The 26,594-nt window shown below is 43.0% G+C and overlaps 1 pseudogene; it reads right to left on the bottom strand.

The window, feature by feature from the left end:
* Positions 1-394: 394 nt before the first annotated feature.
* On the bottom strand, positions 395-26,594 carry LOC144541939 (uncharacterized; annotated as a pseudogene).

The following is a 26,594-nucleotide window of genomic DNA, read 5'->3' as shown; positions in this document are numbered from 1 at the left end:
CCACTGTAGCAGGGCATGATCAGAACAGAAGGTAAAATCTTGCCACAAGAGGTAGAGGTAGGCGACAACCACTCACTTGATGGTAAGACCCTTTTCTATGGCGCTGTACAGTGTGGACATGAGCCCTACCTGCCTCAAGGACTCCAGGATAGTCCTCTAGTGTTGTATATGCAGCTGCCAGCTGCTACAGATGATGATGTCATCTAAGTAGACAAGCAGCAAATGAGCCTTGAGGGTGCAGCACCCGGTCCATGAGTTGCTGAAACATGGTGGGCACTGGGCACCTCAGGCAACCCACACAGAAATGCGACAAATTGGTAAAACCAGCACAAAGTGGAGAAGGCCGTTTTCTTATTGGATTCTGGCGAATTAATGAATCTACCAGTATCCACTTTCATTTGTGTCCAGGCAAGCAGTATGGTTGGGTCCGCACCACCACCCTCTGTCTCTGTGGTGGTGGCTTGGATGTCTTTGGAACCACCAGTTCTGGAAATGGGGACCACTACAAGCACTTTATCTCCCAGTGAAACTAGTCTCAACAGTCTCTGTCTCGGTTATACAGGTGCTATTGATGTTCCTATGCCTGGAGCAAATTCTCCTGTATTTGACCCATGTGATGGAGTTTTTCTTGCAGGTCCAGAATGTATTGAATTTCATTTTTACTGCTGCTTGGACCATCCTCCGCGCTTTCATTCATTAGGTCCAATACGCCCCTCGGTTTTCAGCTATACTCAAAGCTCAAAGGGAAAAAAGGGAGGAGCAGGATCAGAGGAGAAAGGACCAGGAAGCAGGACTGGTAGCACTGGTCTCAGTGAGCCATTGCTTTCGAAAGGTAGACAGAGCTTCTCAAGCACCACCTGTTGGAGGATCTCCTCAGGGCTGGAAATCTGTGCAGCCACTACCTCACCACCAGCATCCTGGTAGGGGATCCCTGACTCCTCCAGTGTCATCCTCTCCAAGCTGATGTGGAAGGGATGGGAGGTTGGTGGAGATGTATTGTTTGGTGGAGAGGCAGTGGATGGCTGAAGCAAACTCCTCAAGAGAGCCCAGAGCCCAGTCCTCACCCTGTGCTTGTGCCATCACACACATTTGCCTCAGTCGTGGTTCCATCATTCCACCTAAGCGTCCTTTCATAGTGTGTATATAGATTGCAGAATACAGAATACATACTGTAGGCTGTCCCCACTGAATAAGCCCTTTTGGCTTCTTGACTTACCCAGCATATATTTGTCATATATTTTGTTGTTTTCTAGCAATTTTTCACATGTTAACACTAGACATTAAAAAACAGACCTGCAAACTCATAAGAGGTGAAAAAGGTGACATGTTTGTAAACCAAACCCCTGTAGTAGGGTCTGGGGGCATTCTCCCCCAGAAGAATTTTTTTGTGATTTTAACATGTAAACAAAGCATTGGAAATGCTTAAAAGTTCTGTTTTGGCCACTGTCTTATACAAATTAATCATAACTTTCTGTTTTTGGCAAAAACATTAGCACGGTAACCTTACTTTAGCAACTAGTTACTCCCTCCTATTGTGTATTCAGCAGCTCAAGTTAGTTAAACAGCATATTACGTTACCTTAAAACCAGTGTCCATTATAGTTGTAGTACCGCAAGATCGTGGCGGAAAAGACGACAAAGCAGTTATCTTGGTTCTGATTGGCCAAATGACCACCAGACCGCAACTGCCTGTATGAGAAGACTCGAGACGTGTCTCACCAAAGATGCTCTATAACAACAACTTTCTGAACCGTCTCTGGTCTCACTCCAGTCTATGGAAAATTGTGCTAGCCACTTGCTGGCAGACCTCATACCTCAGACTCCCCCCCCCCAAAAAAAAATACTCTTCGGATCTACACGATTCACGTGGATGACATATTTTGAATTAAAAACGCCGAATTTCGCCGAAAAGCGACTAGTTTGCAGGTATGAAAACGGCACATGCAGAGGCACAGCCCTAAAGAAGACCATTTTGTCAAAACATTAGCTTCTGTTTTTGTGGGCTGACTCTGAATAAATATATGTAAATTATTGAGTTTAACTTCTGCCTAAGCTTGTACCCCCTGTGTGGATGTCAAGTTGGTAGTTCTTCTTTGGGGCATGCATGCCCCAACCTTATGCATGAACATTTTAGCCTATTTGTTTTGGCTGCGAGGTGTTTTTTGAATAATTAATTCATTTTGTGAAAAAATACACTAAACAAGCACAAATCCATATTCATGTAGCATTGAGTGAGCAGTCAGAAGTGGTTTATGTGAACTTTGCTGAACTCCCTCCTATTGTGTATTCAGCAGCTCAACGGAAGAGCAAGTTGGAAATCTCCTGTGTCTCAGTTAAACGCTTTATCTCATCCCTCGCCTAGCAACCAGCTACAAAACACACACACACACACACACACACACACACACACAACCATGCGAGCACAAACACACACAAACTGAATCATGCATGCACCTGCAGTCACATACACACAAACTCATCTATGCAGGCATAGAGAAGCACACACACACACACACACACACACACACACGTTAACGCAGATGTGTAGACACACACACACACACACACACACACACACAGGCACTTCGCCGCCCCCCCTGTATTTAATTAAGCTCCCAGGCTAGGACTTTTATTTGATAAAATGTTTCTGTGTTAACTGAATTAGCCAAGCCAGTCAGATGTAAAGGTGTCTGCTCCATTGGAGGAGTGAAGAACCGTTTGTAAAGGACAGATGAACCCTGCAAATGTAGAGGGTAAGGAAAGATGGACCGAAAGCAGACCCCGAATCTCTGGCAAGGCCCACTTTCAATTCATTTTCTTACGCAGTCAGTCTGGCCTCACTGACGATAGCTAAAATGAATTTCTTCTCTGGCCAATCAGCAACCTTTCAGATCAATGGGTAGGGCTCCTTTGTATGACTTCTACAATGATGACCAATGTGGCTGACGCTGTTGCATGACACTGAAAAGTGACACTGGAGATACTAAACCCGTTGAACTTTTAATTACATGACTTGACACGTGATTGGGATAATATTGTGAATTTGATTGATGTCCTATAGTTTTTAACTGTTTCATGTAACTTATGGTGCAATCCAATGTGTTTCTGTGAGGAAAATATTCAAAGTCAAAAGCTAGCCTCTGACAATTCCTTGGGACATTTCCCATTCTCCATAGACCATCATGGGACTCTTCACGCTAACAACCATGCAGGACACTGTCTCCTCCCGCACCACATTACTCACTGCACCTGCCACTGAGGAGCGCATGACTGTGTGTGTGTGTGTCTGTGTTGGATGTGTGTCTGTCTTGTATATACGCTACATGGTCAAAAGTATGTGGACACCTGCTCGCATATTTCATTCCAAAATCATGGGCATTAACATGGAGTTGATCCCCCCTTTGCTGGTACAACAGCCTCCACTCTTCTGGGAAGGCTTTCCACTAGATGTTGGAACATTGCTGCGTGGATTTGCTTCCATTCAGCCACAAGAGCATTAGTGAGGTCAGGCATCGATGTTGGGCAATCAGGCGTGGCTCGCAGTTGCCGTTTCAATTCATCCCCAAGGTGTTGGATGGGGTTGAGGTCAGGTCAGGTCTCTGTGCAGGCCCTGTCAAGTTCTTCCACACCGATCTCCACAAACCATTTCTGTATGGATCTTTGGGCACTGTCATGCTGAAGCAGGAAAGGGTCTTCCCCAAATTGTTGCCACAAAGTTGGAAGCACACAATCGTCTAGAATGTCATTGTATGCTGTAGCGTTAAGATTTCCCTTCGCTGGAACTAAGGGTCTGAGCCCGAACCATGAAAAACAGCCCCAGACCATTATTCCTCTTCCACCAAACTTTACAGTTGGCACTATGCATTTGGGCAGGTAGCGTTCTCCTGGCATCCGCCAAACCCAGATTTGTCCGTCGGACTGCCAGATGGTGAAGTGTGATTCATCACACCAGAGAACATGTTTCCACTGCTCCAGTCCAATGGCGGTGAGCTTTACACCACTCAGGCCGACGCTTGGCATCGCGCATGGTGATCTTAGGCTTGTGTGAGGCCGCTCAGCCATGGAAACCCATTTCATGAAGCTCCTGACGAACAGTTCTTGTGCTGACGTTGCTTCTAGAGGCAGTTTGGAACTTGGTCGTATGAGTATTGCAACCGAGGACAGATGATTTGTACGTGCTACGCACTTCAGCACACGGCGGTCCCGTTCTGTGAGCTTGTGTGGCCGACCACTTGACGCCGTTGAGCTGTTGTTGCTCCTAGATGTTTCCACTTCACAATAAAAGCACGTACAGTTGAGCAGGGCAGAAATTTGACGAACTGACTTGTTGGAAAGGTAGCATCCTATGACGGTGCCACGTTGAAAGTTGCTGAGCTTTTCAGTATGGTCCCTTCTACTGCCAATGTTTGTCTATGGAGATTGCATGGCTGTGTGCTTGACTTTATATACCTGTCAGCAAGGGGTGTGGCTGAAATAGCAAAATCCACTAATTAGAAGGGGTGTCCGCATACTTTTGGCCATGTAGTGTATGTATATGCGTGTGTTTGTATGTGTATGCTTATTCATGCTTGCCTACGTGTGTGTGTGTGTGTGTGTGTCTGCACTTCATTATGCTTGCTTACAGGTTTGTGCTTGTTTGCATGCATGTGTGTGTGTGTATGGTTGTATGAGTGTCTGCAATCTTGATCATTATTGTATACACATTGTATCCATTTACTGTCGGTGTGTGTATGTTCACACATTTCGGTCAAAAAGTCTTCTTCGGTGTGTCTCCAGTCTCCTTTTTACAAAAAATGCAATGAGATTTTTCTACATGCCTTTGCGTGTGATCCCCTTTGTTTTTTGAGTAGATATAAAATCAAAGTTAGAGTGTCTGGTCCGCTGTCCATCGTTATCACCAAGTTCTAGCCAATGTTATTGGCTAAGAGAGGAATGTGTTCCAGCCAATGGGATAATGTGCAGCATAACGATCAACTGGCTCCAAACACTGTTTGTCTAAGGCCCCCATAAAAAAAAATGGTGTTGTTCACACACCATAAATCCACTGGTCCACAGCCTGAGTCTGTGGCTATGTGCGTGAGTATGAGAGAGAGAGAGAGAGAGAGAGAGAGAGAGAGAGAGAGAGAGAGAGAGAGAGAGAGAGAGAGAGAGAGAGAGAGAGAGAGAGAGAGAGAGAGAGAGAGAGAACAGTGTGTGTGTGTGTGTGTGTGTAGGCGCCAAGGGGACTTTTATGATGCTCATGGCAGTCACCATGACGGAAATCCCGCAGTTGGCTCTGTTGCATCAGCCCTAATTCTAATATAAGGTTCATAAAAATGACACTGCTGTCATAATTTCATGTTATGCACCAGACGACTAGCTATGCAGTGTGTGGAACATATGAGCTTGGTTTGTCTGGAAAGTGTGGGTCAGTCATGGCCTAGTTCTGGGCCATTTGTGCTTAGTCAACGAAAAATATGTAGTTGTCACCAAATGTAGTCAGCGCCAAATATGTATGACAAGAGAGTCTGTAGGCTACAGTGGAGTATACAGAAAGGCACCCTAACTAGGTCTATTTCTCTTTTGCAATTACTGTTTTTTTTTCTTCATACGGCTAGATGAATATATCTTACTGACACTGACAGCCTACTCCATCAAAACCTTGGCTTGGTTTTTATCTCCATAGATCTTCACCTCTCCTTTTTTTGTTCTTTCATTGGCTTCCTCCAGCCTGAACCCCATTAATGCTTGTGTATATTTTTGCTGCTCTAATTAAAATTGCTCACATGGCATGCTTATTACGCCTTGGAGGTTTGTTGATCTGGAAGTTAGTCTAGTAGTCTCATCTCACTTTGCAGCTCTATATCATCTAAAGTGGTAAAGCCAACAAATCATAAGATGTATTCATAGTGGAATACAACTGCAATGCAATCATCAAAATATTCCCAGAAGTCACTATAGGGGGTATGGATACCAGAACTTCAAAACACTCTGTGTAATACTATCTGATGGCTGTACAGTAGATGTATCAATTGCATAAGTTTAATAGGTATGCTTTACAAACAATGACATATAATTCAACAGTTAATTCTCGCTATTACCAGTGACTAACTTTGAACAAACTGAATCATATGAAGACTTCTGCAAATCATACTTCATTCTACAAATGCCCAGTAATTACAGACTGATCGAACCTATCCATAGCTTGTTCCATTTGAATGTGCTAAGGATGCCAGTGGTTATGGATATCTTTGGATCAATGCATTCTGGTGGCCTGTGCAGAAGGTATATCGATGAGGATGATTAGTTTGTTAAAGTGTCATACACACAAGGTGCCCAGCCCACATGGACTTACATGACACTGCCAATTAGTTGCATGGGGGTACGTCATAAAAGTAAGAAAAGATTCAGCAAACTGAGATATCACACAAACAGAATATCCTGCCATGCTTTACAAATGAAGCGAGCAATATGGAAACTAACCTAACTTCTAAAACATAGTTCAAACATAGTTCAAGCTATTCATAATCATCTAGCCAAAAGAAACTCATAAAGACAAAGGTAATTTTGCTATAAAATACATTTCTTAGATCAACGTATGCCGGACAATAGAACATAAAATGAAGCTCATTCTCAGTTTCTCCCAAAACACAAAGTAAACATGTTCTACTAAATCTACCTGTTTCAATGGCTAGTGGTAATGTAGCTGGCCTTAACTGTGCACAAAGAAATCTGTGGCTTCTAGGTAAGTTTACCATAACATAATGTTCTGTAATACGAGTGTTCTTGATCTGACAGTACGCCCTTATATCTATACAGACGTTTATTTGCTAAATAGATCTGCTCAGTCTCCTGCAATGACACGCAGCTCCGGAGCCGTATGACACATCGCAGCTGCCTTAAAAACAGCACATTTAAAACTTTTTAATACCCTGATAAATCTCGCTGACAAGCTTTAAATGGAGTTTCCCCTTCATGTCGGCTGACATTTATACAGCTATGTAACTGCGGCAAAATCATTTAATAAATGGGGGGGACGTCCCCGCGGACTAAAACAGCTCCCCTGGGTCCTAGAGACTGAGTAGTGCTTCATGATGGGCTTAGTCTGCAATTTATCTAGTCAGGAGTTCAACTAATGCAGTCCCCAACTGTGGCAGTCCTTTTGTCTCACTTGATATCCTGCCTCCCATCTGTGGCCATTTTTGCAGTGGCTGTTTTGTGCTGCGCTGTGTAAGCTTTTGGTTTAATTCTGCTGGGAATGCAAACTGGTGAAAGCGAAAGACATAAGATGGCACATAGCTTTAGGTGGCATCTAGATTAATAGGTGGGTTTGGAAGTTATTAAATCTTAAAGAGGTGACTGACTCACTCACAGAGAAGCCTATAGAGTCTAAGCTACCAAGAAGATTAATCGCTGCACATATTTCCACCACGGAATGAAACGTCACAAGATTTGTTTTTCTTCCTCTGCATGTTTCTTTATTCTGTCATTGTAGCTATTTTTGGCATGGTGCTGCAAACCTATTGGGTCCTGTTATACTTGGCCAATATTGTCCTTTTATTAAAAATCTGATATTGGCCTGTCAATATCGTCCTCTGATATGATGGATATGATGCAGTTTGTTTCATTACATATTTGTATAATTGATGAATACTTTACTGGTTGTCTATGGGAAGCTCTTAACCTGAACTGATTCTAATGTGACATTTTGATTGGATTCCACACCAGTATGAATGAATAATAATTAGCGAGAAGAAGAAGAAGAAGAAGAAGAAGAAGAAGAAGAAGAAGAAGACAACAACAACAACTTTTTTGGGCTTGAACATGGTCAAATTTATAGATTCTGAATACTGGCACAAAATACCAGCTATCAACAATTTCAATCTAAAAATATTGGTATCACTATCACCGTTCAAAACCCATATCAAACTCTAGTGACAATGTTCCATCCTAACTGCCTTCTGTTGTGCTCTGCCTCTACAGAGCCTCGCTGCTCATTCCTGTGCTCACACTTTACATCCCAGCATTGTCACATTCAGCAATATCAAAGGCAAAAACAAGGCTATATTTAAAGCACCACTAAAACTGAGGGAGGACAATAAACACTTTTCTGGAGAATGCTGCTCCTCTTTGTAATTTGGCCTGTCTAGATCTTGAAGCGTCTTTAGTCGATGTTGAAATGAAGGGAAGTCTGTAATTTCACTCCGAGACAAAGCAAAGCATTAAGAGAGTCATTTACTCTCCCTCTGTCTCTCATTTCCCTAAAATGACACCGCCGAGTCAACAACTAAGATTAAGTACCAACTCATCTTTATCGGTCTTTCTTTTGTCTTTTATTCTTTTTTGCCCATATCGGCTGGCATCCTTGAACATGAAAAGAGCTTTGGTGTCTATTATACTTTGTCTGGCAGTTGTTTTAATGTTTTTTTTCCTTCAGGTTTTTAGGCCTCTTCTCTGAGCGGTGTGTCTGTATTTTCATTAGCTGTCCGGTGCATACAGGATGTAATAATGAATGAGTACTAAAACAAACAAGGCCAAATTATCGCTGTAATTATGTTCTTGAACAGCGAGGGGAGGAGGGGATGTGGGTTGTGTGTGTGTGTGTGTGTGTGTGTGTGTGTGTGTGTGTGTGTCTGTGTGTGTGTGGGGGTGGGGTGTGTGTTTGGCACGCAAATCCTGTCTGCTTTACTGGAGGTGAGGAGTTTGTGTGTTCTCCGGAAGAGTGTGTTCTGCTGAAAACTGGAGTGGAAGACGGGAAACGAGGGAGAAAGTGAGAGTACATTCCGAGTAGCGAGGGCGTGCGTTCTGTGAAAACGCCTTCCTATTTCTCATCATTCTTCTTCAGCTCCACTTCTGACCCCCTTTTCTCCTCCTGACTCTCCTTTCCCCCTTCTCTTCCTCCATGCACTCTTTTACCTCTCTCGCTTGTTTCTCACCCCGTGTCCTCTGTTTCTGTCCAGCGACTCGGTCCAGTTCGCAGTGGAGCGTTGGGTTCGAAAAATACAGTGTTTGACCAGGACAAACACAAAATCGATACCCGCCCAACGCAAACACAGCACACAGGCAGTTTGGCAGATCTGCCAATGATGCTGGCTGATGCCCTGCAACTGAGTTCAGTGATTACGGGACTGAAACAGAGCACCAAGAAAAAAATCCATTGGTTGTTTCAAATATTCACCAATGCTGCAGTTGATCGCGCTTTCACTAAAAACTATATTTCACAAGCCTACATTAAAACCTGATTAGTTTACGTTTGTTTGACGCCTTACAGTCACAAAAATGTGATGTCTAATGAAGAGAAGTGTGTGGAAAAAATGGGTCGGGTAGCAATACTTCACCACATATTCCATTTCCTTTTATGTTAGATCATGTTACTGCTTTCCCTTTGAAGATTAAGATCCACTTATCATTACACTGTGTATCCAGGGCTGGAAAACAACAGTAGCCACCATGCAAACGCTGGTGATTTTGGCTTTGCCTGCCAAGTTTCTCATTTGTAGTCGTCATTTGGGCGGACCACCTGCCTGTCTTCAATCACTTTTTTCCGACTCTAAAAAGACGACTTTGGTAGCTCAGAAATAAAAATTGGCTGAAGAAAGTGTTCTGTGCCGAAATCCTGTGTGCATCTCTCATTGTAGTGTCAATTAGAAATAATTGGGGCATAAATAAGGCAAGAGGGGGGGGGAAAATGAGGGGAATGACAATAGACATTCATCTGTTTGGCGGAACATTTAATCCGGTCTTCCAGTGAAGCGCAGTCAGGGCCAAAGCATTTAAAAAAAACACTTTGGAGTAAAGAGGGGGAGGAGAAAGAGAGAGGAACACAACAATCCCCTGGAAATGAGTCACCTTTGACTAACTGCCCCACACATGCAGTAGCACATGCATTGTGCTTACAGAATGGGTGGGAATCCCACTCTTGCACATTCGTTGCTTAACCCCTAACTTAACTTTCACCACTACATGGCTTGATCTTAACCCTTAACCTAACTGTAATTCTAACCTGAACCTCTCAAAATAGCATTGTTATGAATAAGGCTTGTATTTTCTCTTTTTAGGTGACCACTTTTCCACGTTTTCTGTTGTTGAAGAGACATTTGGACACACACACACACACACACACACACACACTACAACAACAACATACTTAGACAGCTCTAGCAAATAGACTTCACGCTGTGCTTTGCCAGCTCTCCAATCACAACAGCCGTGTATTCTGTGCTGTAAAATTGAATTCAACCCCCCACGGTAGCCTCTCCGTCCCACTGAACGCCATACAGTCAATACTCGGTTGATACTGCGGCTCGAGCATTGTGCAGCCAGAACATCCGTGGGGGCCCTTAGTGAATAAAATGTGCCTGTTTAGTGTTTCTCCAGCTGGGTTGATCTGAAGAGACAGAAATGCAACCCACCAGCCAGAGAGTCTCTCCAGAGACGAGAGGCTTCAGATGTCGGCAGCGCCGCCATCACTGCAGCTGTTACAATTATCTGGATGAGAATGGCGCTAATCTACTACCCTTCACGGGGACTTCACACCGCATCGGGGACATAAAAGGAAATAACGCGCGTTCCTCTTCTGACGGGAGGGAGGGAGGGAACGATGGGAGAGGAGGACGCAGAGAAGGAGGTGAAGAGGGTAAAAATGGAGGGAAGGAGACGAGGGAAGAGGGCGAGCGTAATTGCATGATCTCCCCCGCTGTTCTCCAGAAGCCAAACTAATTTCCCCAATCAAGGCATTGTTGGTGTTGCACCTGACACATACGCACACACGCACCTGCACGCACAGACACACACACACACACCTCTGCATAATTACATGCTGCAGGAGTTTTCAAACTTTCTCTCTCGGGACGCCGTGTCAACTAAATCATTTTTTCTCGTCACCTAAAACTGATTTTGCAGGCTTATGTGCAGGCTGACATAGCAGAATTTCCCCTGTAAGTAGGCCACTGCGCTATCGCCTATACTGACTGCTTGGTGTTCTGTAACCTGCGACAATCACACGTGCACACACACACATCATTTTTCATAATTACATGTGGCAGGAGAGGCCTTATAAATCATATTCTTCACTGTGACTGTCTACATTCCTTGGACCAAACAATGCGCTTGTATAGCTGATTACAATAGCCTGTCATGGTTCATCACTTTGTCACAGTATATTTCCTCACAAATAAAACTCCTAACCTAAACCGAGAATAATTTGACAGTGCATCAACCCGCAAACATCAATAAATGCCAGGCATCACATATTTATGAATAATGTTTCATCTCGCTAAACTCTGGAGCTATATGGTGTATTATTGCAAAATGTCATCTTGCTTTTCAATAGCTCATCAAATTGAATGGGGGAAGTGTGTCATCATGTACGCTGCTTTCAATGGCATTTTCCCAGCAGACTGCAGATCCCTCTCAGCTTTCTCTCTCTCTCTCTTTCTCTGTCTCCCTCTCTCGCTCAGGCCGGCTGACATTTAGACTGGAGCGAAGGCAGAATGAAGAGAGGACCATAAAGAAAGGATTCTCCCCTGAAAAGGGACCGACAGAGCCTCCCTCTACCCTCCTCGGGCATGACCCGGTCAACCCCATCTAAAATCAGAATGGTTGAAGCCGCTCTGTCATCCATATAGTGGAATGGCGGAGACCACAGGGGAGGCGAGGGCGTTTTGATATGTATGTGATCTCAATACAAAGCAGGGAGCGGAGGAAACGGCCGCTGTGGACTCCGCTCCTTGCTGTTATTCATGTAAATAGCGATTACCGGTTCGGCTGCTTTTGCCTGGTCTTGAACTTCACACGGCAATCATGCTATGTGAAAACAGTCGGTGTAATAGGTGAGGAGTATTTGAACTTAAAGAGAATGTTCTATGGACTACTTTGGTAAGTATAAATAAGAAACATTTATCCTTATAGGTCCTTGATGCGTGATCAATTGCTTGTTTCAGTGAAAAAAAAAAGAAAAAAAAGATAAGCCCTCCTACATCTGTGTTGTTTAAAAACATGCTGTACTTTAGTCTAGATCATAATAAGATCAACGCTCAATCCATATTTACATGCTCATTTACAGGAGTTCTCTGTAGCAAACGATGTGGCTGAAAAACAAAACCTGGAGATTACACTTTAATTAGCTACAATATGCAGAGACATGCTGTGTGCTGAATGGTTTGGAAACTGGTAGACACGGAATAAATCTTGACATTTGCTTTTTAAATTTTAAGAGTCAGGGTGAAAACATGACAGTGCGGGGAAAGAGTGAAAGAAAGAGAGTGTGTGTGAGTGAGAGAGAAAGAGAGAGAGAGAGAGAGAGAGAGAGAGAGAGAACTGAACATCCACAAATGATAATAACTATAAAAGTGGAAATTTATCAGACAGAGAGGTAGAACGAGGGAGAGCTAGACGGAGGGAAAGAGAGAGATGGATTGAAAAAGTGAATCATGGATGCGGAGAGGCCTTGAGGGAGAGACGACATAAACACCCCGACTCATGCAATCGGAGGATAATTCATGTTAGCACTCCAAGGACAGTAACACCATAATGCCGGCCAGCAGGCTTATGCCCGCAAACGTTATATAAAAATGCAAATACTGCAGCTATGTCCCGGTTACGGAGGACTGGCCGCCTCTCCCTGGAGGAGCTGTAAAAGTTTAGACTTCGATAAGATGAGATCTGCATTTCGCACCACTATCAAGTCTCCTTCTATTTACACACAACATCACGTTGTGTGTAAAGTGTGTGTGTGTGTGTGTGTGTGTGTGTGTGTGTGTGTGTGTGTGTAGATGCTGCAAGACTGTGTACTGCAGATACAGGCTTTTGGCTTGCAGGGCGCCCCAAGGGTGTTGGGTCTCTCTTCTCATAACCGCCCTCTCTCCCTCTCCCTCTCACTTTTCTTTCCTTCAATCCATCTCTGCCTCGCCGCCCCGCTTCCCTCCCATCTCTCTCTCCCCCCATCCTTCTCTCATCCCTCTCCTCACCCTTCCATCCCTCCGCATCCTCCCTACGTCTCTCTCTCGCTCTCTCAACAGCCAAGAGGCATCCAGCTTCTCATAACTCTTCATTAGAGTCCTCCCAGGGCCCCGCGGCTACATCATGTAACAGAGCTACGTCCGACTGCAACCGAGAGAGAGAGAGAGAGAGCGAGAGAGAGAGCGAGAGAGAACTGAGCCCCGGAGACAATTAGCTCAGCCTGGAAAATAACATCATACTCCAGTCCACAGTCTCAGTGTGGGGGCCCGCAGCATGGCTGAACCTGGCTTTGATTAAGGCCCCGCACTGTATAGAAAACATGTTCAAACACCATAGCGCATAAGGCATTTGATGTCTTAGAATCAGCATAAGACTCTATGGACATACAGAGTCCTGATTCTATGCGTTCAGTACGGGAATTTTATGAACTATATACACTATACACACACACACAAGGACACTATACTACACAAAATTGATATGACAATCAAAGGCGAGAGCGTCTTGTTGCCTTGTTAGTGTTGTCTCATCCACACTGTGATATTGATTTCACATCTAAAGAGGAGTATGGGGCAAAGGAACACACTGTTGGATTTGTGGGTCTTTATTGGAGTCCATTTAAAAAGGTTTGAGGCATCTCTCTGTGGATATAAACAGTATAAATGATGATTTTTCTACTGTTAGATGACCCAAAATATAAAGACATAGTAAAACTTTGTAGGTCCTCTTGGAAAGAAGAGCATAAAGAAGTCGACTCATAATTGATTGGCCTAAATATTCATGTAGCATACAATATACTTTGCTTTTTTTGTCTTTTTAATATCACTTCATATTCGTGTGATATCTGAGCATGTCTGTGACCTAACAACAAGGCTTTGACCTAAGAGACAGTATTAGACAAACAGCCTGTGTGTGTGTGTGTGTGCGTGTGTGTGTGTGTGTGTGTGTGCGCGTGTGTGTTACATGTGCTATGGAGCATCAGGTGTCCTGAGGGGTAATTCCACCGATAGAAATACAAAGATCAGGGAAATTCCACCGCAGCTGAAAACCCCTTTACACACACACACAGCCACACACACATACACACACAATCTGATTGGTTTTTCACTTTCAGGATGCGGAGACGACCCTCGTAGGGTTTTCCCTCCTTACAGTTATAAGGGCTTCTTTTGTCATCAAAGTTAAACGTCTGACCAAGTCTGTCATTATTAATACCATGCCAAGGTCATGGTTTCCCTCTCATCCTTATCTGGATCCACACATCCTCCCAGTCCTCTGGTGTTACATATGCCCCAGCATGTCTCTCTGCCACCTGGATGGCTCTACAAACCCTGTCCATCCAAACATCAGGCATCTGAATAGGGCAGTCTATTATTCAAGCAAGGATATGAGCAGAAAATGCAGCAATGTGGAAATATATTCAATGAATCTCTTCCTCACTAATGTATCCAGCATTTCAGCTGCAAACTCTATTGTACAACATCTTTTCAAGTGTGTGTGAATGCATGTTTCATAAGTAACTGCTTGTTATTTCAGCTTTTGGTTTATACAGTGGTAACCTGCACCCTGCATCAAACCAGAATTGCTCCTACATATTAGTGCAGTCTTCTCTTTTCCAAATAGAGTTTCCAGTGATAGTGGCAAAATAAAAAGGTGGATAAACTATGACATGCAGTTGGTGATCATCATAAGGCAAACAACCACCAATATAAACAAAAATCACTTGTATTTTCAGAAAAGCATTAATTTATGCCTTTCCCCTTTAAATACCCTCTTGTCATATAATTTTGTCCTATGTCCTAAAGATTTGTGTCAACTTAAAAAGGCGAGTAGGCTCTATTCTCCAAGTAAAACAGGTGGGTAAACTGAGTTTAGGTGGGTTCACCCTCCACTACCCTCCAAGAACTGAACCGGCACAGGAAACCTATGTTCTTCTAGAAACTGGCCACATTATTCCTTGCGCTGTCTGACAGCTGAAAAGAGAACAAAATTGGAATTTGCTGTTGCATGCAGTAAAAAGTGAGACTTCTGTATCTGCATAGACGAGATTCTAGTGTAGTTTGCTCAGTCTGCTTACTGAGTTTACGGCCTCAGCGATGTACAGTACAGCACGCACTGATGTGGTTTGACAGGATGTCTAACAAAATCCTACTCCGTTCCTCAGTTGTGCCGATTCCCCGCTGCACATCGCTGATGAGTAATCTCATCTGCGGAGGCTAAGAGGCGGCCGAGAGCAGGGCGGGAAGCAGCAACTGCACAGTGAGCAGCGAGCATCAGATCGCCTTTAAGAATCACCAGCTTTGTTGAAGTGCCCTTAAGTAAGGCACTTAGCTTCAATCACACTTCTGCCATACCCTATACTGCTGCCTCAGCATGCCCGCGAGCCAGTGACATTCACAGACTATTTATATCAGATATATATTATATATGCTTTGTGTAGCTGGTTTATTTTGCCTAAACTAAAGCAGTATGTAATCTCTTGACGCTCTAGACTACCAAGTCTTCATTTACAGGGAGGTCCAACAAAGAGGGATTTTGCCTTGTAATATTCAGCTCAAACCTTGAGCTTTATGACTAAGTGGTTGATAAATAAGAAATCAAAGATTGTCTGCATGTCCAGGGGGTGTAACATAACCAAAACATCAAACAGACATTGTTCAAATCAAACAGAAGGTGCTCCAGTCAGGATAAAACCAACCTCCGTGTTACTAAATAGTTTGTCAGCTACATCATTATACTGTAGCTTCCTAGCTGGTAATAGAGTCTGTCAGGAACAAGTAAGAGACGTTTAGTTCCAGATACAGATAGTCAGACAGCTGTATTCAGCTAAGCCTATAGGCCAGAGAGGATGGAGGAGAGAGGAAAACAAGGGAATGAGAAAACTCCTCCCTCGAGGCTTTGGAAACTGTGATATACAGTGAAGCAAATGCAGATTGACAGCGCCAAGATGCATGCACACACACACACACACCTGATACAAGCACGCATACACAAGTACATAGACAGAGTACATAGACAGACATAAGCCCACCGATGCACATACACAAACAGTACATCCACACAAGCATGGCCACACACACATACACACACACACACAGAGCAATCAGTGGTGCCTAGACAGACATCTCACTCCTGCTGACACCCCCCCCCCGACCCCCCCCCCCCACAACACAGGAAGACAACGTCTCTCCGCCACTGTCACACTGTCAAACTGTCACACCGAGAACAGAGAGAGACAGAGAGAGACGTGCAGACAAGATGAGAGAGGGGGAGAGGAACTCAAAGACTTCATCCTGAGATAAAAGCGACAAGAAGGGTGGAACAAAGGAGGAGTGTAAAAAGAAAGGAGGAAAGTCATACTTCTCCCACATGGTGATCTTATGAGGGCAGTTAAGTCATAACGCTGTGTGATGTTTTGATGCTTAACAGGGACACATTTGTAACAACATCTGTCTCTACACTCTCCAACACAAAGCTCCACCAAGTGAAAGATCCCTGCTGGCACTAACTTAGTGACTAAGAGAGATGGCAAGTGCAGTGCCTGACCACAAGTTATTGCCCTTATGCTAAAAGGAATATATTCACAGCAGGCCGTTTACATGCAGTTGTGTATAGACCAATCCAACCAAGACATCCTTTACATCTAACACTATGCCCCCATTTCTAAAATCCCTCTCTATATGTGAAACTAGAAGGAAACAGCAGAGGAATCGCTCTACCTTGTATATGGCCTAATGACTTTTCTGCAAGTTTCACAAAATTCTTTGACTGGAAAATTGGAATTGCTACCAGCGAGGAGTGGATGGAAGCAGATACATGCTCAACAAGTGGAAACTAGTTTAGTAGTCTCAAGCTCACCACCTGTTTTGTCTGTAAAGCTGCCCAATGTAACAGCTAGTATCAATCCCAAGTATGGCAATTGTACTAAGCTGATCACACATGAGCAATAAATGATTTTAGTCTCAGAGGAGGTGAATCTAGATGGGCATGGTGTACACACTGCATGTCTCCTACTAAAAAACAATAAAGCATCAACAAACGCTCTCTTGCTCTCTCTCTCACACACACTCACACACACACACACAGCTCCCCTTGAATGTCTCGCCACTTTTATTTCAAGGCTACCCACAGAAAAGCAAAAAACCAAGCACCATATATTGGGCATATGCATTTGTCAACCCTGGCAGTAAATTCATTTGAAGGCAATATTTAAACAAATATGATTGCTTCTGTCCTCAAAAACATTTAACTATTTTATAAGCAAATGTCTTAAGATGACTCCAAACTTCAATAACTAACCCATGATGTGCTTAACATTCATGGCAGCAGTCAATATAGGAGAGTGGGTGCCATTTTAAGTGGTGGATATCTCATTTTGGAAGAAATATCTTCCAATGTATTCCTACTGCATACTGAGTGCTACTTCACCACCCACCATGGACACCAGGGGAAATTCAGGTACATTGTTGAAGGCTTAGGGATCTCATTGTCATCTCTGCTCCACTTTTCTATGTTTGAAAAGTAGTAATTCAGACGAATAAAACGAACACATCTAAGAAGTACCTTATTTGTGTGCTGTAGCCCAGTGGTTCTCAACGTGGGTTCCGGGGACCACCAGGGGTCCTTGAGGGGGTTCCAGCGGGTCCCCAGCAAATTGATGAATTGTTAAACTTCACCATTATTTCATTTACAAGAACTTAACACAATTAGAGAATGTAGAAGAATGACTGTTTTGATCATAGTTCCACTGTTATGTCTTTACTTACAATACAGATAGTCATGGAATACATGACATGACATGACAAAATCATATCTAACAACAAAAATATTCTCAGATTTGGGTCCGAGAGACAAAATCTCATCAGGGTCCGTGGCTCTAATGTGGACTAAATTAGGGTCCTTGATATGAAAAACATTGAGAATCACTGCTGTAGCCTACGAAAGTTTTTTATAACGTCAAAGTTGACTTGCACATCACTTACATGCAATCAGCCACATTGCATCTAGTGGGGATCAAATTGCAAACCCCCGCTCAGCAAAATATTTTGCATCTCCACAGTCAGCTCAGGCAGCAAGACTGATGTGTTAATCAGTACTATTTACAGTTGACTGAGGAAATCATCCATTAATGCATCATGTCTAGACTGTCATGCCAAACGTATCATTTGCTCTGTTTTTTGTAATAGCTACATGTTTCGAGATTCCTGTTTAGGGAATTCAAAAATGATCCCTGTGTTCAGAAAAGCTTGTGATGTATTTTTCACATAAGGAACTCTGGCAGCTAGGAACAATATTATAATAACACCAAAATATGACTGTCACGCCATATTGATTATTGATTAGTAATCACTGGTAAGCATTAATCACCACCATGCATGTCAGAAAATTTTACATTTTGGATTTGTGGATTTACATGGTACAACATTGTGCTATGACAAAAACCTGTTTAACTTCGTTAAGACTTAGCCATGTAAGATGAGTCAGAGCTGAAGTATAATATCTGAGAGTCTTACCTGAGATGAAACGATAAAGGAGACAATAAAATTTCTCCCCTCCATTCAGATGCAGTTATTACAACTGGCAGCACAACAGACAGACAGGATAGCCAAGCTAACCAACAACAATGGCAACAGCCCGCCTCAAACACTAAACACACAACGGACGGTCCGTTTTGAACATTTGGAATGGGACCTGAAATATGCGAAATACTACTGAGACAGCGCCATCTACTGACCAGTGGAGGTAATTGCCACAGGTATATGAATGAAAGCGAATGAGCATCCAAAATGAATGGAAGTCAATGAACACTGTCCCTCCAAAACGTGCTCCTTACGGACAAACCAACATATAGAAGCCCTCCACCTAGTGGCGAGCATAAAAATTGCCAAGCGTAATGAACATCCCAACTGAGAGCCACGTTTTGAAGTAATTCTTTGTTAATAATAAAATGAAAAGAGGATATATCCTAAAATGATGGACAGGAATGCAGTCAGTCCTTCTAAGTTGAGGAGGCTCCTGCAGCCAGTGAGGGCAGCAGCTACACTTAGTCATCATAACATTTCAATGTTTTTAAGCAATGTGCTTGTTATTAATACTTTTCCGTTATGTGTTTGTAGAGTAGCAAAAACTATGTCACCCAACATGGGAGAACACTGTGGGAGATATTTTGTTTTATTTTTCATAGATTATTGATCTTTGCATTCAGAGCTTTAAAACAGTATATTACATAATTGGGGACAATAAACAATGAGATTTGAATTATTAATTATTGAATTCAAACAGTGCACTTTGATCAAATGTTTTCTGATGTAAAATGAGGTCGCCTGTAAAGTTAAATGAGCTTGGGTTCATGGCGTTTTATCGCATATAAATTTACACTATATTCACAGCCAAAACTCTGGACAGTGGACTGCAGTCAGCAGTCAGTCGTCTTTCTGAGGTGAGGCGGAGGACCCCAGCAGCGCTTCTGCAGCCAGCAAGGGCAGTCTTAATGAATAGCGAGATACATGATAAATGTGGCCATATGGTGGAGCCGGCTGGCCAAGCCAGGGGTGCTAGCTAGCTCTGCTACACACACACACACACACACACACACACACACCTCTCTCTCTTTACTCCTTAGCTTGAAAAGAAGAGTCATCAAACTCTGTACAGCTCTAGACAGCAGCAGGTAGGGGTTTATGACCTCCAGGTCCTATGGAGAGATAGAGTGTTATGGCCTACTGTGAAACCATCACCACACTTCCTGTCGAAAAAGTTCCACAGAACTTGGAGTGAGGACACAAACTAATTGTGCATGAGCCAGACTGTCACTCAACAGCGGTGACTTTTTAATTACAACCATTGTCTGTGCCTCAGCGCATAAATGCAGGAAGTCTTCTTCTAATTTATATTTGCCTCTCTGGTGATTTGCTGCTAGTGTATGTGTGTGTGTGTGTGTGTGTGTGTGTGTGTGTGTGTTGCTCAGCTGAATCAGAGCAGATGAAGCCATATGCTGTCTGTCATACTTGGTAGGCAGTCGTTTTCTTGTTTCCCAGTCTCCATTGTATACTCTACTCCTCTCTCTTTTATTATTATTCCACACACATACTGTACACACTCATATAGCTAGACACGTACGCTCACGCAGACACTAACTTGCCTACAGATACACACACCCACACACAACCCTGCACGCATATTCGCACACACGCACACTTACACTCATGCACTCACACACACACACTGAAAAAGCCATTGTCCTCCTTTCACAGCAGATGCTATCTCTCTCTAATTGGCTCACCAAAAACAAAGGAAGGGCCTTGGATGCCCTGCTGCAGCGATGCTCATTCAGTCTAGAGGGATGCCCTCTGTTGTAGCAACACACAGACAAGGGCCTTGGATATGGCTGACCTCTGTGCTGTCTAAAGAAGGCCGATTCCTGATCACATGGCTGCAGTGTCTGTAGTGAATGGGTAAGCAGGAAAATGCAGTTCAGTTCAATGCAGTTTTGAAGGACGGTAAACACCCTGATCGTTGCCGAGAGCAATCGGACCACTGGAGGTCGCGTAAACTCTACGTTCAAAAAGCCTGCTAGGATCGAGAGCCTCGCAGAGTTTAGGCATCCTTTCAGTCTCACAGGATATCATACAACCTCTGGTCAGATGCAAGGATGTCAGGATTTGCTTGTTAGGTTTAGGTACTTTGTCAACCAACACGGAAACAACTACCATATGCGTTTAGCAACAATCCAGTCTAAAATACAAAGAACAAATTGTTTAACATGTTGGGGAACTGGCCTAGTGAAAACCAAAATCCAAAGTCTGATTTTTGACACCATCCCTCCCCGTGCAGCTTGATGCACCATTGAAAGAAGACAAGTCTCCACCACTTAACATCCAAGGCTGTCAAACTTCCCTAGGGGCTCGAAGGGATGCATGCTTTTTGAACGCATACAGCGAGGTTCACAAATGTTTTGCAGCTTGTAGCTGCACATTAACGTTTGCGAATGTGTAGATTTTGACAAATAAATCCAAATGTGAATCTGTAAAATCTTTGCACAATTACATTCACATTTGTGATTGCATAAAAAAGGCTTGTAGCTGCACATCTACTTGAAATGCGTAAAAGAATACATGCACAAAGGAAAACATTACAGACACAACTCAAATTTACATGCAACACACATTCCAAGTATAGAATTTTGGCACAGACTTGACACAGCAGCTTCCCCACGGAGTGAGAGAAAGGCCGGGGCCGTGTCTAGGTTTGACTTGTTTGTGCTGGTGTGGTTTGGTTCAGGAGGGTGAAACAACTCTGAGACAGCAGCGTGATATATGACCATTCCATTGGCATCATTGATCTTAACCTTAACTGCAGCAGTGCAGCAGTAGTTGATGGGGTGTTGTATTGCTGAGAAGGTGCTCATACTGCTAAAAGGTGGTATACTGTGACTCCACCATCCATATGTCTCACTGGTGATTAAGCTAATAGGTGGATACGTTCTTCTATGCCCAGAGAAATGGGCGAGGATATTGTGTATGTCTGTGCTCTCAACTCATTTCATAATGCTCTAACTCACAGTTTTACTAGACGCAGTGAAAGGCAACTGGGTGAGAGTCTAACCTTCAACCGCACCTCTACTCCTCTGGACTGAGCCAAGCTCTGGGTTTCATATGCCTCTGAATGTCTGTCTCATTGCCATCTATTATTATCGCTTGAGTGCCAAATGCACCGGCACTAAGTCCAAGGACTATGAAATGACAAAGAAACACTGTCCTCTTCTGGTAGAATATGATCATAGCAAGCACACTTGATGTTGCTTCATTCTGTGGGCTGCATCAATCTAGATTTATAACTAGCAGATGTTCATATTAAAAAAAAAAGACAGTCATGAAATGACTACCCAAACAAATCACAACTGCAACCACAAACTCAAAGATACATTGCAATACAACAGAGGCAATCTAGGTATGCAGTTATTCTTGCACAGCAAGCTGTTGTAAAGAAGTGGCAGCCGCAGCCATTTCAGTTTGGAGAGGCTCAAAGTCCTAAATTTGTCAAAAATGATTAAAGAATAGGCGACAGATTAATCATTTCCAAATCACAGTGAGCACTCAAGTTTTCCTGGTCCAGTCTTTTCCCATCAACATCTAATTACATGGGCTGTACCACATAAATAATTCATGCTGCACTTTAGGACAAAAACATGACAATCAACACAGTCAATCTGCAACTTCTGTCATTACTAATTCAACATCTGCTGAATTGTTTTCTACCACTTCAGGAACTGGCGTGATTACAGGATGTGTGTGCAAGTGTGTGCGCGTCTGCATGCTGATGCATATGTGTGTGTATGTGTGTGTGTGTACAGGCCCAGCGTTCTATTATTAGTTTTTGGTTTTTTCCTATAGCTATAAATATATATCTTGGGGGGACAGGGATTTCTTGCTATGCTATAGCCTTGAGTGGTTAATAAATACGATTCAAACTGTCTTAGCATACCAACAAATACTATAGCCTACAGCCAAATGGATCCCCATGTAAAACTAATTAGATTTTTCAAGTGACCATTATTTCTGTAATATGTTGTCACAGAGCTCACGCTTGCAAACACATCCCGAGTGCTCCAAACAAGCACTTCATTTGGGCACTGAACTAGCACATGCATAATAATGACCTTATTTGCATATATTATGTCAGTCTATTTAGTATGTTGATGCTTGGTAAACTTCTGCCTTTAATCATTCAGCAGACATTCTAATTGGGAGTTTGTTAATTGGTTACATTGATGCTCTGACACTTGTTAATCTACTGGCAGGTCTCGTTTGTTCATTTCAGAACCAAACAGCCTACTTTCAGCCTTCCACAGGGCTTTACGGGGCAAACTGAGACTGATTCATTTTAATGTCTCTCAATTTCACCATCTCTGGGAATTATTTTACAATTTGTTAACAAAAGGAAAGATTTGCCAGAAGAGAAGATTTGCCAGTTGAGTTCTATGTCAAGCAAACTAATGGTGCTACTTACCCAGTGCTATCAATGTGTTAAGTTATCGAAATGAAGTTGACTTAGTGATGCTGATAGTGCAGCTCATTATGCTATACAAAAAAAGCCTGTAGCAGCACAAAATTACCTCTCAACATCTTTCACAGGGATTTTATGAGGTATTTACAAGTCATGATAAGCATATTGTTCTAATATTACATTATGCTTTCCTTGACACAATCAGGTCAATGCTCATATGATGGCCATTAGCCATAATTTCATTTCTGCTGCCAACTACACTAGCAGTGAGATTTTACAGATCAGATTGAGCATTGAGGTAAAGTGAATGGTAAAAGCTCTGTGTAATCAGTCAAAGTACCAAATGTGCTCCATGACCAATTAGCTTAATTCCCCTTCACAGCTGATAGACAACATTATCACAGTTCTTAGCATACAACAATATTAACATTAGTGTTTTGTAATAGAAGTATTGTGGTTCGATGATGTGATATACAGCAGGGTGACTGCAGGTATCTGCAAGTTAAACCGAAGACTTTTTCAGATGTTTTTTTTTTTTATGTCAGCATGTTCAAATAAAATTTAAGACCAATTTCACCCCCCAGAAATAGCATTTACTGCCAAAAAAATGCAGTAAAGTATGTGTCTGTCCAACCAGGGAGATTTGTCACTAGAAAAGTAGTGCGCTGAGAAAAAGCAACACTTTTAAGACCTCCGACCTCTCAGCCTGTCTCATCTTCATCCTCTGCTGCAAGATTTAACTATATTTAAGAACTTTGAAAGGTCTTGAGCTTAGATTATTACATTTTAAGACTGTAAGACTTCTTAAGGACCTTCACATCTTGATAGAGCACTGTGATTTACTATTCTGTTTTTCTTTTCTGCACTAAAAAGCAGGGTGAGCTGTGAAAGCGTTATGAAACCAGAGCAGCGGAGGTGATTCCAGGGAGCAGAAGGAGGTACAGCAGGCCACAAACAGGGAGCCGACTGAATCGTCTAACAGCTCTGTGAAAGCCATGGAGATGTCCTCAGCTCACCTCCGCACTGTGCCGGAGTATACAGAGGCACAGTAACTGTGTGACTCATACTGTAGTTAAGGGCTTCCACTCTGAATGAAATAAAGCACACATAACTGTATGCAATAGTGTGCACTGCCAGTGACCTTCTGTTATTTTAGTAGCACACTTGTGCGACTGCAAATTTTGCTCTGCTGGCTTAAACAGGACTTCTTTCCCCATACACATTAGCCTCATGCCTACTTTTATTCATAGCATTCTCTTGTAATATAGTCCTATCAGAAATACAACACTCAAAGACAACTGTATTTCCATACTTTCAAATGGTAAACTCAAAGGTTTGCGAAATTTGGCAAACTCAAAACTGTCAAACAGTCATATCAAATATTATAGAATGAGCAGCAATTAACAAATAACTCATTGTGCTAAACAAAGTTAATGTCATAAATAAACATTCATGACTAGCACGGATTAATAAAGATGTATCATTTCTCAAAGAGCTGATCTTTAAATGCCTCCTGCCTACAGGCTTTGTCTCTCTGTTCTTATCGTGTGCCGCCTCCGTCTGTCATCGTTACCTCCGTCACCTTGTCGACCTTGTTGTGATGGGACCGAACAGGCAGCCGTCAGTCATATGTTGCCCCGGCCTCCGCCTGCACCGGGCCGCGGACCGAGCCTCCCCAGCTCCTCCCTGCTGGCCGCGCTCTCGAACCGGAAGCCCTCGATGATCAAGGCATCTCCGTCCTCCTCTATGCTGTGCCGACACTCCTGCTGGATCTCCTGTCACAACAAGACACACGCTGGACTACGCTGTGCGTGGTTCAGCAATGACAAAGCCTAGTCTACACACACATGCTCATTTGGTACATCCATCAGCGTTATAGCAGCGCTGTATATGTAATGAAGAAAGTGATGGAGTATGGATGTGTGCATGCATGTACGAATGTGTGCGTCTCTATGTGTGTGTATATGGGGGTGCCAGAGACAGAGATGTGGTTGCATTGGGTCAAATCCTGGGAGACCTTTGTGTGTGTGTGTGTGTGTGTGTGCGTGCATGTCTGGGAGAGAGAGAAAGAAAGAGAGAAAATGAGATGATCCTTTCTACACAATTCTCACTACAATGAAAACTTTGAGGAAATTGTAGTAAGGGTACAAATCCACCAGAAGTGCTTTGCAGCTGAGAATGGGAATTAACTGTGTGTTGCTATGCAACCATAGGGAACTCGTGTAACCTGACCACTCATGACCTCCGCACTGCGAGTGAATGAAACACACTGCTAGCTGTTTTACAATGCGCTTTACAACACAGAATGAAAGGAATGAAATAGAGGCGTCTGTCTGGTGGATCCATAACCTAAAAGCTACAGTAGCAGTAGATGCGTACCCTGCTGCTGCGGCTGCGGCTGCGGCTGGAGCGGCCCGCTGACTTCAGCTGGTCCAGCATCTTCTCTATGTCTCTCATCAGCCTCTGGGCTTCACACAGCACTGCAGTGACACACAATCATTAGCCACTGTAGGAGTCCCCGCTGCTATCATCCACGCTGCAGCTATCCTGCAGTACAGCTGTGGGATTTTCCAAACAATTCCTCTTGGGATGCGGGGCAGAATGTATATAAGCATACCTTAGTAGTGAGAAACCCTTGTAATAAATGACATTCAACATACCTGAATGACCTCATGAAATAAAAACTGAAAAACAAGTTTAAAAATTCCTATTAAAGGACAATGAAAGTTGCAATGAAATGTCATTTTTAGAGTTTTGCTTCCATAAATTGACATATTTCAGGTTGAAACAGAATACTGGAGCGAGACATAATGTGGGGTGGGATCATTCAAAAGTGGCTGACGGTGTAAACTGATGGGATAGCAGTTTCCATTAGGGAGAGAAAGGCAGTGTTATATGATGGGAAGGGCGAGAGGGGATTGTTCAAAAACCTGTGATTATTGCTTGGAATTTTTATATGCACCTATTGGTATGCCAGTAAAACTACACTGTTTTCCAGGATGGAAAAGTAATGGAGTTTTGCTATGAAAATAGAAGAAAATTAAAGTTTTGTACATTTTTTGGTATATGTATTATTAAATAGGTATATATGACAACATGGAAAATTAACTAAAAACTTTCTACTCTGAATCAAATAGTAGTTCTTCTCTCTCTGAATGACTGACAACTAAAATTAGACTATTGTGTGCCAAGTGAGTGAAAGGTTATAATTTGTTGCGTTGATGTATGCAAAATGTAGCTTACTGAAGGACTTACAGGCACGAGTCCTGAAGATGTGGATTTTCTCCTCCTGACATGCCATGCCACTGATCTTGGTAGCCTCCTCAATAGCCAAAGCGCAGGACTTGCTTATTACACGTTTGACCCCGAAGTCCTTGACAGTGATCGGGACAGCACATCAGGAAATCATAAGAGATTTGTAGAGGAACAGAAAGTTCTCAATAGAAATGAATAAGTGCTAAAATCCTGAAAAATATGTAAGAATAAGAAAGAACTTAAGACTTCATTCGCACATTAGGCTACTCCTAAAATCCTTAAGGATGAAAGTCTGCTGATTTTATATCATTCAGTCTCCCTGATCTATCCCAGGGTGTAGTTCACACCAAGCATTTCTGCGGGACAGGTAAAGATGACAAACCAGGAGGCCGCCAT

Source organism: Centroberyx gerrardi, chromosome 12, assembly GCF_048128805.1.
Source record: "Centroberyx gerrardi isolate f3 chromosome 12, fCenGer3.hap1.cur.20231027, whole genome shotgun sequence".
Classification (NCBI taxonomy): Eukaryota; Metazoa; Chordata; class Actinopteri; order Beryciformes; family Berycidae; genus Centroberyx; species Centroberyx gerrardi.
This window is presented reverse-complemented; position numbering and strand designations above follow the sequence as displayed.